This window comes from Tasmannia lanceolata, unplaced genomic scaffold (genome assembly GCF_043159265.1).
Source record: "Tasmannia lanceolata isolate RefF3 unplaced genomic scaffold, GAP_Taslan_0.1 ptg001117l, whole genome shotgun sequence".
NCBI classification, from domain to species: domain Eukaryota; kingdom Viridiplantae; phylum Streptophyta; class Magnoliopsida; order Canellales; family Winteraceae; genus Tasmannia; species Tasmannia lanceolata.
Genome location: NW_027519778.1, coordinates 2,692 through 14,334, shown reverse-complemented (window position 1 = coordinate 14,334; position 11,643 = coordinate 2,692). Strand labels below are relative to the sequence as shown.

At 37.5% G+C, this 11,643-nt stretch overlaps 1 non-coding gene across 1 annotated transcript; it reads right to left on the bottom strand.

Annotated features, from left to right (window-relative positions):
- Positions 1–3,257: 3,257 nt before the first annotated feature.
- TRNAW-CCA (transfer RNA tryptophan (anticodon CCA)) lies at positions 3,258–3,331 on the bottom strand. Its single transcript has one exon. It is a non-coding gene; the product is annotated as a tRNA-Trp (tRNA).
- Positions 3,332–11,643: the final 8,312 nt, after the last annotated feature.

The following is an 11,643-nucleotide window of genomic DNA, read 5'->3' as shown; positions in this document are numbered from 1 at the left end:
CTAATAGAATCGAATTCTATTAGATAATAGGCAAGGAAGAAAATAAATGGCAAGGAATAAATGAAAGTAACAAATGATTCTAGGAGGGATTGCTCGTCTTACTAATCTTCCACACAAGAAAAGGAATTTTTCACCCTTTTCCTGTGTGGAAATAATAATGATTCTTGATCCTGTTCGTTAAAGATTACGATTTTCTTTTCCAGGACTATTATAACCTCTTTCTTTAGATTCATAAGCAGTAGTGGACAAACAAAAAAAAAGGGGGGGGGCGGGGGGAATCACTCATTGAGCAAATAGAACTTCTTCAATGAACTTATAAAAAAAAAAAAAGCAAATTTTCGCTGTGATGAGATAATCAATAAGGATTTGGATATGTGCAAAAATCCAAGATTTTCACTTTTTTTTTTTCACCACACTCGGGCATTAAATTAAGTGTCTTTTGCTTGAAATTTTATTTATGGAGTAAGGTTCATTTCCATACTAATTGGAATTGATTTGAAGAATGTCTCATCTGTAGAAATCCATATTGTGTCATCCATAAAATCGATTGATTCCTTCTTTCTTCTTGCTTCGGAAGAGTCCGTCCATACTATAGAGGAACAGATACTATGACAATCAAGGGATTAAATTCTTCAAAAACATCATTAGAAACAAAGGAATGGGGTGGTTTTAAACATCGGATCGAAGCAAAGGATCCGTTTTGTCATTTCTACGAATCAAATATTCTTCTTATGTTGACTGAATGAATTTCCAACCTTTATGTTATGAAATGGATCAAAGTCTCGCTGGAAGAGTAAGAACTCAACAGGACCTTACCCCTCTTTGTTTTGTCTGATTCGAGGGGTAAGGTCCTGTTGAGTTCTTACTTTTTCATGTCCACAATCCGGTTCTCATCCGATCACTATAGGGATGAGCCCAATCCGGAGTATGAACCGTAAAAGAAAATACCTATTGAACCAATCACAGGAATACCAGTTACAGTACCTATCAGCCAAAGAGGAATCCTTCCAGTAGTATCGGCCATTTACCCCGCTTCCCTCCACATTTCATCAAGTGGTCATGCTAGAGACATAAACAGTCATGGATAATTATGAGGATGATATCCTTCCGAATGGGATAAGAGAATTCCTACTATTCTCTTTCTTTCTCTCAATTGAAGAAATAATTGGAAAATAAAACAGCAAGTACAAAAATGAGTAATAACCCCCAGTAGAGGCTGGTACGATTCAATTCAACATTTTGTTCGTTCGGGTTTGATTGTGTCGTAGCTCTATAATTCAGATTAGGTTTATCGTTGGATGAACTGCATTGCTGATATTGACCCCAAAAAAGAAACGGTAGGTACAGCCAGTCCGTGAACGGCCAACCAGCGCACTGTAAAAATTGGATAGGTTCGATCTATGGTCATTGAGGCCTCCTAAAAGGATCTACTAAATTCATCGAGTTGTTCCAAAGGGTCAAAACGGCCAGTTATTAATGGAATCCCCTGTCGGCTCTCTGTGAAATACTCGTTTGGCCGAGGGCTTCCAAACACATCATAAGCTAAACCCGTGCTGACGAATAACCAACCCGCAATGAATAGGGAAGGTATAGTAATACTATGAATAACCCAGTATCGAATACTGGTGATAATATCAGCAAAAGAACGTTCTCCCGTGCTTCCAGACATGCTGAGCTCCACATATTCTTGTACAGTCAAAGGGGGATCGATTCCTTGAAAGATGGGATCAGTAAATGGAAAACTACTGATATTTCATCTTTGTGAGATCGTCAATATTGTACCGAAGGTGTATTTAGAGTATACCGAATCAGTATAGCTATCCTTCCTCTGACACAGCAACGCAGTTTCAATCAGTATCGAAAAGAAATGGTACATAATTCCCCTTTTCCTTTCTTGTTACTTGTCTATGCGGAACCGCGTGTCATTCAATCAAAAATTGATCAAATTTCTGTAGTATAGGGTTTCAAGTATTGGCTTTGGACTAGAAACTGAAGTTCTTAGTAAAGTTTGAGTCAACGGGTTCTAGTTCTAATAATTAATGAACGAGATTATCATATTCCACACAATTCAATTAGATGCAAAATATAGAAATCCCCTCTCATGGTTGTAGAAAAGATATTTTTCTTTTTTTCTAATCCTTTCATTTCAAGTAATTGGTTGGTTCTACAGTAGTAGATAGTATTCGATGAAAGAAAGAGAAGAAACAATAAATAGTTTGAACAATCAATATTCGTGATGCAACCATTACTGGATTAGATCCAAAGGTTCCTTCTTGACCTAGCTACAAGGATGGAACTCCATGATATGGAAAGACAGACTGTGGAACCTAAAAGGATAATAGGAATTGATAAATTGAAAAAGAAAAGAAATAAATGGTCAAAATGGAAATTCTTTTGAAATCCAATTCTTTTATTCTATAGTTATTCAAAGATAATTTCATTTTTGAATGAAGTTACACGACACAGTTCTTCTGACTATTACTTTACTCACGAGTTGCTCAATGAATCTGTTGATTTGAAATCCCGACATTGGTAGATGTCACAGATGATAAATCAATCTTTTTTTTTTTTTCTACCTCTGCTACTCTATCTTTGTCAGTGCCGTCTATAATGACTGATGAATCAAGAACTTTCAATTGGAACTGATTCTGTCAATTGGTATTTTTTCTGATCATCACATCTCGCAAAAATTGAAACTTAGGTAAGTGCTTTATAAACATATGTAAAAAAAAAAGAACGTATCTCATTTAGCTCCTTCATGCCCACTATAACTAGTTATTTCGGTTTTCTACTAGCTGCTTCAACTATAACCCCAGCTCTATTGATTGGTCTGAGCAAGATACGACTTATTTGAAATTAATTGAATGAATAATTCATCAAAATAAATAGTTCTGTGAGATTTCAGGTATTCGATAGTTCCTTCCCGCGTTAATTACCAATTCTTGATCATTGAGATTCATGGGTGATTCGGAGTAATATTTAGGGATAGATATTACCTCTATTTTTACCCTTTCCAACAAATTGAAATGATTGAAGTTTTTCTATTTGGAATCGTCTTAGGTCTAATTCCTATTACTTTGGCCGGATTATTCGTAACTGCATATTTACAATACAGACGCGGAGATCAGTTGGACCTTTGATTGAGTAACATCTCTTTTTTGATTGACCTCCTTCTTAAGCTGCAGGAGGTCAAATTCAGGTTGCAGTTCAAGTTAGTAAAGTTATTTTATTGTGATTCAACATTACAAAAACAGAATCACGCTCTGTAGGATTTGAACCTACGACATCGGGTTTTGGAGACCCACGTTCTACCGAACTGAACTAAGAGCGCTTTCTTATGACAGGAGATACAACTGTAAAGAAAGGGATTCTTTTTGTACCCCCAATACACCTTGCATGCATGTAGTATCATAAAATGCAAAATTATGTCCAGTCCAGTCCAATTTGAATCGATCTCAACTGATCCCTCGTTACTGCCCATAGGAGAAGTAATAGGTAGGGATGACAGGATTTGAACCCGTGACATTTTGTACCCAAAACAAAACGCGCTACCAAGCTGCGCTACATCCCTTTCAATTGTTGTACAGTTTCATTGTAGGGAATCCTTGTCTTGTTTTCCACATCGTTATTTCCTAATATCTAGAGACAATTTCTCTTGCCATTTCTTCTTTTTGATTTCATATAATCAAAGAATTATATACATATGAAACCTAACGTATAAAAAAATGAATATTTATCGGTAATGCTCAGTAAGAAAGGGTCATCTTTTTCTGTTTTAGGGACAAGTAGATCTAATCCACCGGATTATTGTACATATTCATTTTCATTTTAGTTCGGGATTAGGGATTTCGTGTACAAATACAAGTGATCTTTAGCTACAGATACATCTGATCATATATGTATTCCAATAAAGAAGGAGGATTTTCAATGCGAGATATAAAAACATATCTCTCCGTGGCACCTGTGCTAACTACGCTATGGTTCGGGTCTTTAGCAGGTCTATTGATAGAGATCAATCGTTTATTCCCAGATGCGTTGACATTCCCCTTTTTTTCATTCTAGTTATTGACATGGGAAGGGGTGAAGAAGATTAGAGATACAACAAATTCTCTGTGACTAATCCACCCTTTTGAATTTTTTTTTTTAAGTTGTTTAGGAAGGAAAGAGAAAGAAAAGTGGATTAAACCTCAGCGAAACTCGGGCTCAGCATAGAATTAATAGAGGGAGAACAGAAATAGAAATGTGGGTCTAGGACAGGCTGTTCAAGAGCATACAAGATAGTAAATGAAATACTGACTGGGATTAGAAATAATGGATAGTTAGAAATAATTGTATTACTTATTATTACTCTATTGATTGCAGCGAAATCTTTCATAATTGGATTTCGAGTTATCAGTTAGCAACTTCTATTTATTTTTCCTTCTTTTCGTATTCTTCGATTCAGATCGAAAATAGAAGAGTGGAGGGAATCCAAAATCCAAAGGAGGTTCATGGCCAAGGGTAAAGATGTCAGAATAAGAGTTATTTTGGAATGTACCAGTTGTGTCCGAAATGATTTAAATAAGGAATCGCGGGGCATTTCCAGATATATTACTCAAAAGAATCGACACAATACGCCTAGTCGATTGGACTTGAGAAAATTCTGTCCTTATTGTTACAAGCATACGATTCATGGGGAGATAAAGAAATAGATCGAACAGAATAGAATGTCTGTTCCACCCTTCCAAGGAACAGGACAAAATTACATATAGATAGATATATAAAATATAAACAAATCAAGTACTATTACTATTTCGGTCGGATCCGAAACCGAAATGAATGAAGAAATAAGATTTTAGAGATAAGGAATAAATCATGGATAAATCCAAGCGACCCTTTCGTAAATCCAAGCGATCTTTTCGTAGGCGTTTGCCCCAATTGGATCGGGGGATCGAATTGATTATAGAAATATGAGTTTAATTAGTCGATTTATTAGTGAACAAGGAAAAATATTATCTAGACGAGTGAATAGATTGACCTTGAAACAACAACGATTAATTACTATTGCTATAAAACAAGCTCGTATTTTATCTTCGTTACCTTTTCTTAATAATGAGAAACAATTTGAAAGAACCGAGTCGACCCCTAGAACTGCTGGTCCTAAAACCAGAAATAAATAGGCCTACTTCTCAATTGAATCAAAACTCTAATTGGAATTCAAACTCAGATTGAGGTTTTGTTCGAAAAAGCCGAGATACTTGATTGTCGCGTCGTAAGAAAAAAAAAAAAAGAATGAATGGGGAAGAAAAAATATTTTTTTTTATTGAAAAGTGTTCGTTCATTTCTAATATTTATCATATTCATTTCTACTCTACCTTCCCGGAGTTCATTCTCCGGGGAACTCCGTTTAAATCATTTCGGTGAATTCGTTCCAGTCGCCTTATTTGATAATCTCATTTGAAATCATGTAAATGCAATTCCTATTTGATATAGCTATTTGTGCAAGTATTTTACGATTAAGAAGCAACTGCCTCTTGTACAGATCGTGCATTAATCGACTATAACTATAGGATACCCCATTTTCACGAGTTACTGCATTTATCCGAGTGATCCACAAACGACGAAAATCTCTCTTTTGCCTGCATCTATCCCGATGACTGGAAACCAAAGCTCTCATTTTCTGTTGAGTAGTAGTTCGAGTAAGTCTTGAATGAGCCCCTCGAAAGGTTGATGCAAATAAACGAATTTTTGTTCGACGTCTCCGAGCTATATATCCCCGCCTAACTCTGGTCATTGAATCAAATGAAACCTTGATGAATAACTAATTGATTTCTTTTCTTTCAGTCATTCTTTTCCCCTCCCCTAGTTTATTAGTAACAAAACGGATTCTTCCGATGTATAAAATAAAAATTCCAATGGCTTTTGCTACTATGACCTTCCCAACCACGATTTTTGATTTCTTCCAGGCATTTCACCTCGGAATAAGAAATTGTACCGATATTAGATATAAAATATCTAGTAAATAGGTAGTAATAAATAGAGAAAAATGGAGAAATAAATAAATAGTGGCTTCCATCGTTTCTATGATTACTTTAAACGGTGAGGTCCTCTCTATACACCGGAGCTCCTTCCCCCATTTAATCAATGTTATTAGTAACTTGTACAGTTCACACTCTTTGGCTCTACCCATAAAATTATCCAGTATATAGGTCTTTTCACAATGAGATCCATCCATACAGTGACGGCATTTAATTATGAAGGTTGGCTAGGTAGCTAACCCTGTTAGTCCGTTCTTGCAAGAGTAGAAGCATAATCTTTCTGCTTTTAAAATACTATTTTCCCCGCTTAATGGATAACCATTTGCTACCAATGGGGAATTGATTTTCATCTCAAATCGAGGTGATTGGATTTGCACCAATGGAAACCATAAATTCCATACACAATAGAGGTATATGATAGATCTTTATTTTGAGATAGTGAATGGAATGGAGTTCTTCCATTCTATCCTACTCATTGGTACTGGTCATTGATACTGGAAAAATCGTCTCATTTGTTCCAGATCATGATCTGAACGAGTCGCACATACACCCTAGTACATGTTCCTCGACGCTGAGGGACATCCTCGAAGGGCAGGGGATTTCGTGACATTTTTGATTGGCTGTCTTGTGTTTCTAATAAGTTGTTTAATAGTTGGCATGCTGAATCGTATACAGAATGGGCTGGTTTAGATCGATCCTAACCGGATGATTATGAATTACTTCCATTTCATATAATATTTTACCAGGTTAAGAAGATAAAATATCAAATCACGGCTCATTCGAATTATGGTTCGAAATGGAATCAAGAATTTATGTGAAATCCCCGGTATTTTCGACCGCGACAACATCAACAATGCCATGGGCTTGGGCTTCTGTTGCTGACATAAAAACATCCCTTTCCATGTCTTCGGATATAACCCATAAAGGCTTGCCGGTTCTTTGTACATAAACCCTTGTGAGGGTTTCGCGGAGTTTCAGTAGTTCTTCCGCTTCCAGGATAAATTCTCCTGTGGGTGCCTCATAAAAAGAACTAGCAGGTTGGTGGATCATAACCCTGATGATATAACATAATGAACGGTTCCTCTATCTCGCACGATCGGTCGAAGGGAAGGGATAAAGAATAACAAGAATAAAAAGATAGAATTAGAATTGAACAACCGTACAGGCATCTTTTATGCATTGCATACGGCTCCGCAATGGAATTTCCTTTTCCCTTCCATCGAAGAAAGAGACAAATAGAATCCATCAGACCCAGATCGTTGAATGATCCATTTACCATCTTTCCTTTCGGAGGAGTCAAAAAATACTATGATGGTTCCGTTGCTTTATATATTTATCTCGTCTGTGATTCAGCAATCCCAAAGTTTCTTTATGATCCGATCAAATAAGGAAAAAATGATCTTTTTTTTTTTTCATTTTCGTACTCTTTCATAACATAAATATCGGAAAGAGGCTTCTGGTGTGAAAGCAAAAAAAAGGTTTGTGACGCTGAAATGGACCCCCGATACATAAGATCAAATCGTAAATAACCTTTGTTTCATACTACTATCTCGATATATAATCTCATGTTATGTTATGAAAAAAAAATAATAGTTTGCTCATATCGAACTCGAAGTGCCATGCTTTATTACTTATTATTCATATTCCATATGGCGAAGGCATAGTCTTCTTTTTTTTTTCTCAAATAAAAAAAAACTCATTGGCGCCAAGCGTGAGGGAATGCTAGACGTTTGGTAATTTCTCCTCCGACTAGGAGAAAAGATCCCATTGAAGCGGCTAATCCCATGCATATTGTATGTATGTCTGGTGGCACAAATTGCATAGTATCATAAATAGCTATTCCTGGTATTACCCATCCGCCGGGAGAGTTTATAAACAAATACAGATCCCTGGTATCATCCTCTATACTGAGATATACCATGAGACCAACAAGTTGATTCGAGATCTCGCTATCAACCTCTTGTCCTAAAAAAAGTAATCTTTCTCGATGAAGTCGGTTGATTAGGACAAAATTGTATCCCTTAGGAACCGCACACGCACCTTTGGATGCATACGGTTCAAAAAATCAAAATTGCGAAAAAAAAAAAAGAATTCATTGAACTTATCGAACTAACCCCTCATTGATGTATTCTTTCATCGAGATCCAAATCACGATGTAATTTTCTTGTTCCTAAATGGGCCTCTTCAATTCTTTTAGGTTTATGCTCTACTCCGGGTAAAGATCTGCCCGAATTCTATTTGCACATATAGGACAAATGATCACAGTACCGCTTCTTTTTGTTCCGACTTCTTTTTTTTTTTCAATTCGTTTTCATGTTCATGCCTTCCGCCAAATATTCGACTAATCATATTATTCCATTAATTGGTAGTTTTAGAGGTATAAATAGGGATCATTTATGATACGAGTAGTAATCATACATAGATTACCAATTTGGTATTTTTTGAACGGAGCCTGGATACTTCATTTTATTGGTCCAAGCCAACCATAAATTCTTCTAATTGAGAATATTGATCCCCAACCAACAAATAAATTGATCTAATTGCATTGCACTTCACGCTCCGAATTGAATTATTGATGGTTTAATCAATCTTTCTTGGGTGAAACAGAGGATATCTCGATCGGGGGAGAGAACGGGGAAATCCCATATGACCCAATATGTCTGACAAGTCGCACTATACGTCAACCCAAACTGCATCTTCCTCTCCAGGACTCCGAAAAGGTACTTTTGGAACACCAATAGGCATAAAATGAAAGAAAAATTAAGTACTCTATTTCACTTTGATGTGGAAACGTAACAATGGGTTTATTGTCTTCATAATATTGTCGTTTATCGTATTTTATCCATAGATTGGAAGGTTCATGGAGAAGACGGGTTGAATAAAGGAAAATTCGTACAAATGGATCGTTCGAAGGATGAACAAGTATCTATGCATTCGCTCACAAAAATAGGATCAATCCCCCCATTGCGTATTGGTACTTATCGAGTATAGAATAGATCTGCTTCTCTTTGTTCCTACGAACAGAATTGTTAAATTATTACCAATGGAACGGAATAAATATTAACTCTTGCTTTGAGATAATCCACTGAAAAGGCGAGGTCCATAGCATCAATCAGTCTTTTCCAATGTGATAAAGTTACATAGTGTCTATTTTTTCTTTGATAAAATAAGGGGTATTTCCATGGGTTTGCCTTGGTATCGTGTTCATACCGTCGTATTGAATGATCCCGGTCGGTTACTTTCTGTCCATATAATGCATACAGCTCTAGTTTCTGGTTGGGCCGGTTCGATGGCTCTATACGAATTAGCCGTTTTTGATCCCTCTGATCCCGTCCTTGATCCAATGTGGAGACAAGGTATGTTCGTTATACCCTTCATGACTCGTTTAGGGATAACCAATTCATGGGGTGGTTGGAGTATCACAGGAGGAACTATAACGAATCCGGGTATTTGGAGTTACGAAGGTGTGGCTGGGGCACATATTGTGTTTTCTGGCTTGTGCTTCTTAGCAGCCATCTGGCATTGGGTGTATTGGGACCTAGAAATATTCTGTGATGAACGTACGGGAAAACCCTCTTTGGATTTGCCCAAGATCTTTGGAATTCATTTATTTCTCTCAGGGGTGGCTTGCTTTGGGTTTGGCGCATTTCATGTAACAGGCTTGTATGGTCCTGGAATATGGGTGTCCGATCCTTATGGTCTAACCGGAAAAGTACAATCTGTAAATCCAGCGTGGGGCGCAGAAGGTTTTGATCCTTTTGTTCCGGGAGGAATAGCCTCTCATCATATTGCAGCGGGGACATTGGGGATATTGGCGGGACTATTCCATCTTAGTGTCCGCCCGCCCCAACGTTTATACAAAGGATTACGTATGGGCAATATTGAAACTGTACTTTCTAGTAGTATCGCTGCTGTCTTTTTTGCAGCTTTCGTCGTTGCTGGAACTATGTGGTATGGTTCAGCAACTACTCCCATAGAATTATTTGGTCCCACTCGTTATCAGTGGGATCAGGGATACTTCCAGCAAGAAATATATCGAAGAGTTGGAGCCGGGCTAGCCGAAAATCTGAGTTTATCGGAAGCTTGGTCTAAAATTCCCGAAAAATTAGCTTTTTATGATTACATCGGTAATAATCCGGCGAAGGGGGGATTATTCAGAGCAGGCTCAATGGACAATGGGGATGGAATAGCTGTTGGATGGTTAGGACACCCCATCTTTAGAGATAAAGAGGGGCATGAGCTTTTTGTACGTCGTATGCCTACTTTTTTTGAAACATTTCCGGTGGTTTTGGTAGACGGAGACGGAATTGTGAGAGCGGATGTTCCTTTTAGAAGGGCAGAATCGAAGTATAGTGTCGAACAAGTAGGTGTAACTGTTGAGTTCTATGGTGGCGAACTCAATGGGGTCAGTTATGGCGATCCTGCTACTGTGAAAAAATATGCTAGACGTGCCCAATTGGGTGAAATTTTTGAATTAGATCGTGCTACTTTGAAATCCGATGGTGTTTTTCGTAGCAGTCCAAGGGGTTGGTTTACTTTTGGACATGCTACGTTTGCTTTGCTCTTCTTTTTCGGACACATTTGGCATGGGGCTAGAACCTTGTTCAGAGATGTTTTTGCTGGTATTGACCCTGATTTGGATGCTCAAGTGGAATTTGGAACATTCCAAAAACTTGGAGATCCAACTACAAGGCGACAAGTAGTCTGATACAACATTACTCTAGCGTCTTTTGCCTCTATTTGATTTTTTTTTGATTTGACATAAGGTTAGGGTACCGTAGAAATCTTGATTTTAATCATCGCCTTTTCTTTGACTCTTGCCCTTTCTTTACTTTATCTGGGAAATGTTCCCAAATGCACAGGTGTGGAAGCTATAATTGTAAACCACGATCGAATCCATGGAAGCATTGGTTTATACATTCCTGTTAGTCTCGACTCTAGGGATAATTTTTTTCGCTATCTTTTTTCGAGAACCACCTAAGGTTCCGACAAAAAGGATGAAATGATTTTTTATTATCTCAATTGAAGTAATGAGCCTCCCAATACAATATGGGAGGTTCATTATTTCAACTAGTCCCCGTGCTCCTCGAATGGATCTCTTAGTTGTTGAGAGGGTTGCCCAAAAGCGGTATATAAGGCGTACCCAGTAAAGCTTACAAGTGAACCAGATATGGAGATGGCGACTAGGGTTGCTGTTTCCATTATTAGATAATTTCAAGACCACGACGGATCTACGCTACGAGAAGATCGTTTATTTACAACGGAATAGTATACAAAGTCAACAGATCTCAACCAATGCAATAGGATTTATGGCTACACAAACCATTGAGGGTAGTTCTAGATCTAGGCCAAGACGAACTATTACAGGGAATTTATTGAAACCATTGAATTCGGAATATGGTAAAGTAGCCCCTGGATGGGGAACTACTCCTTTGATGGGTGTCGCAATGGCTCTGTTTGCGATATTCCTATCTATTATTTTGGAGATTTATAATTCTTCCGTTTTACTGGATGGAATTTCAATGAGTTAGGTCCATAAGAACCATGAAGTCCTAGTTTTCAATCAAAAATGAATTACTTAGGGATCAGATTTCTAGGCTATTCCGGTAGTTCGACCGTGGAATTC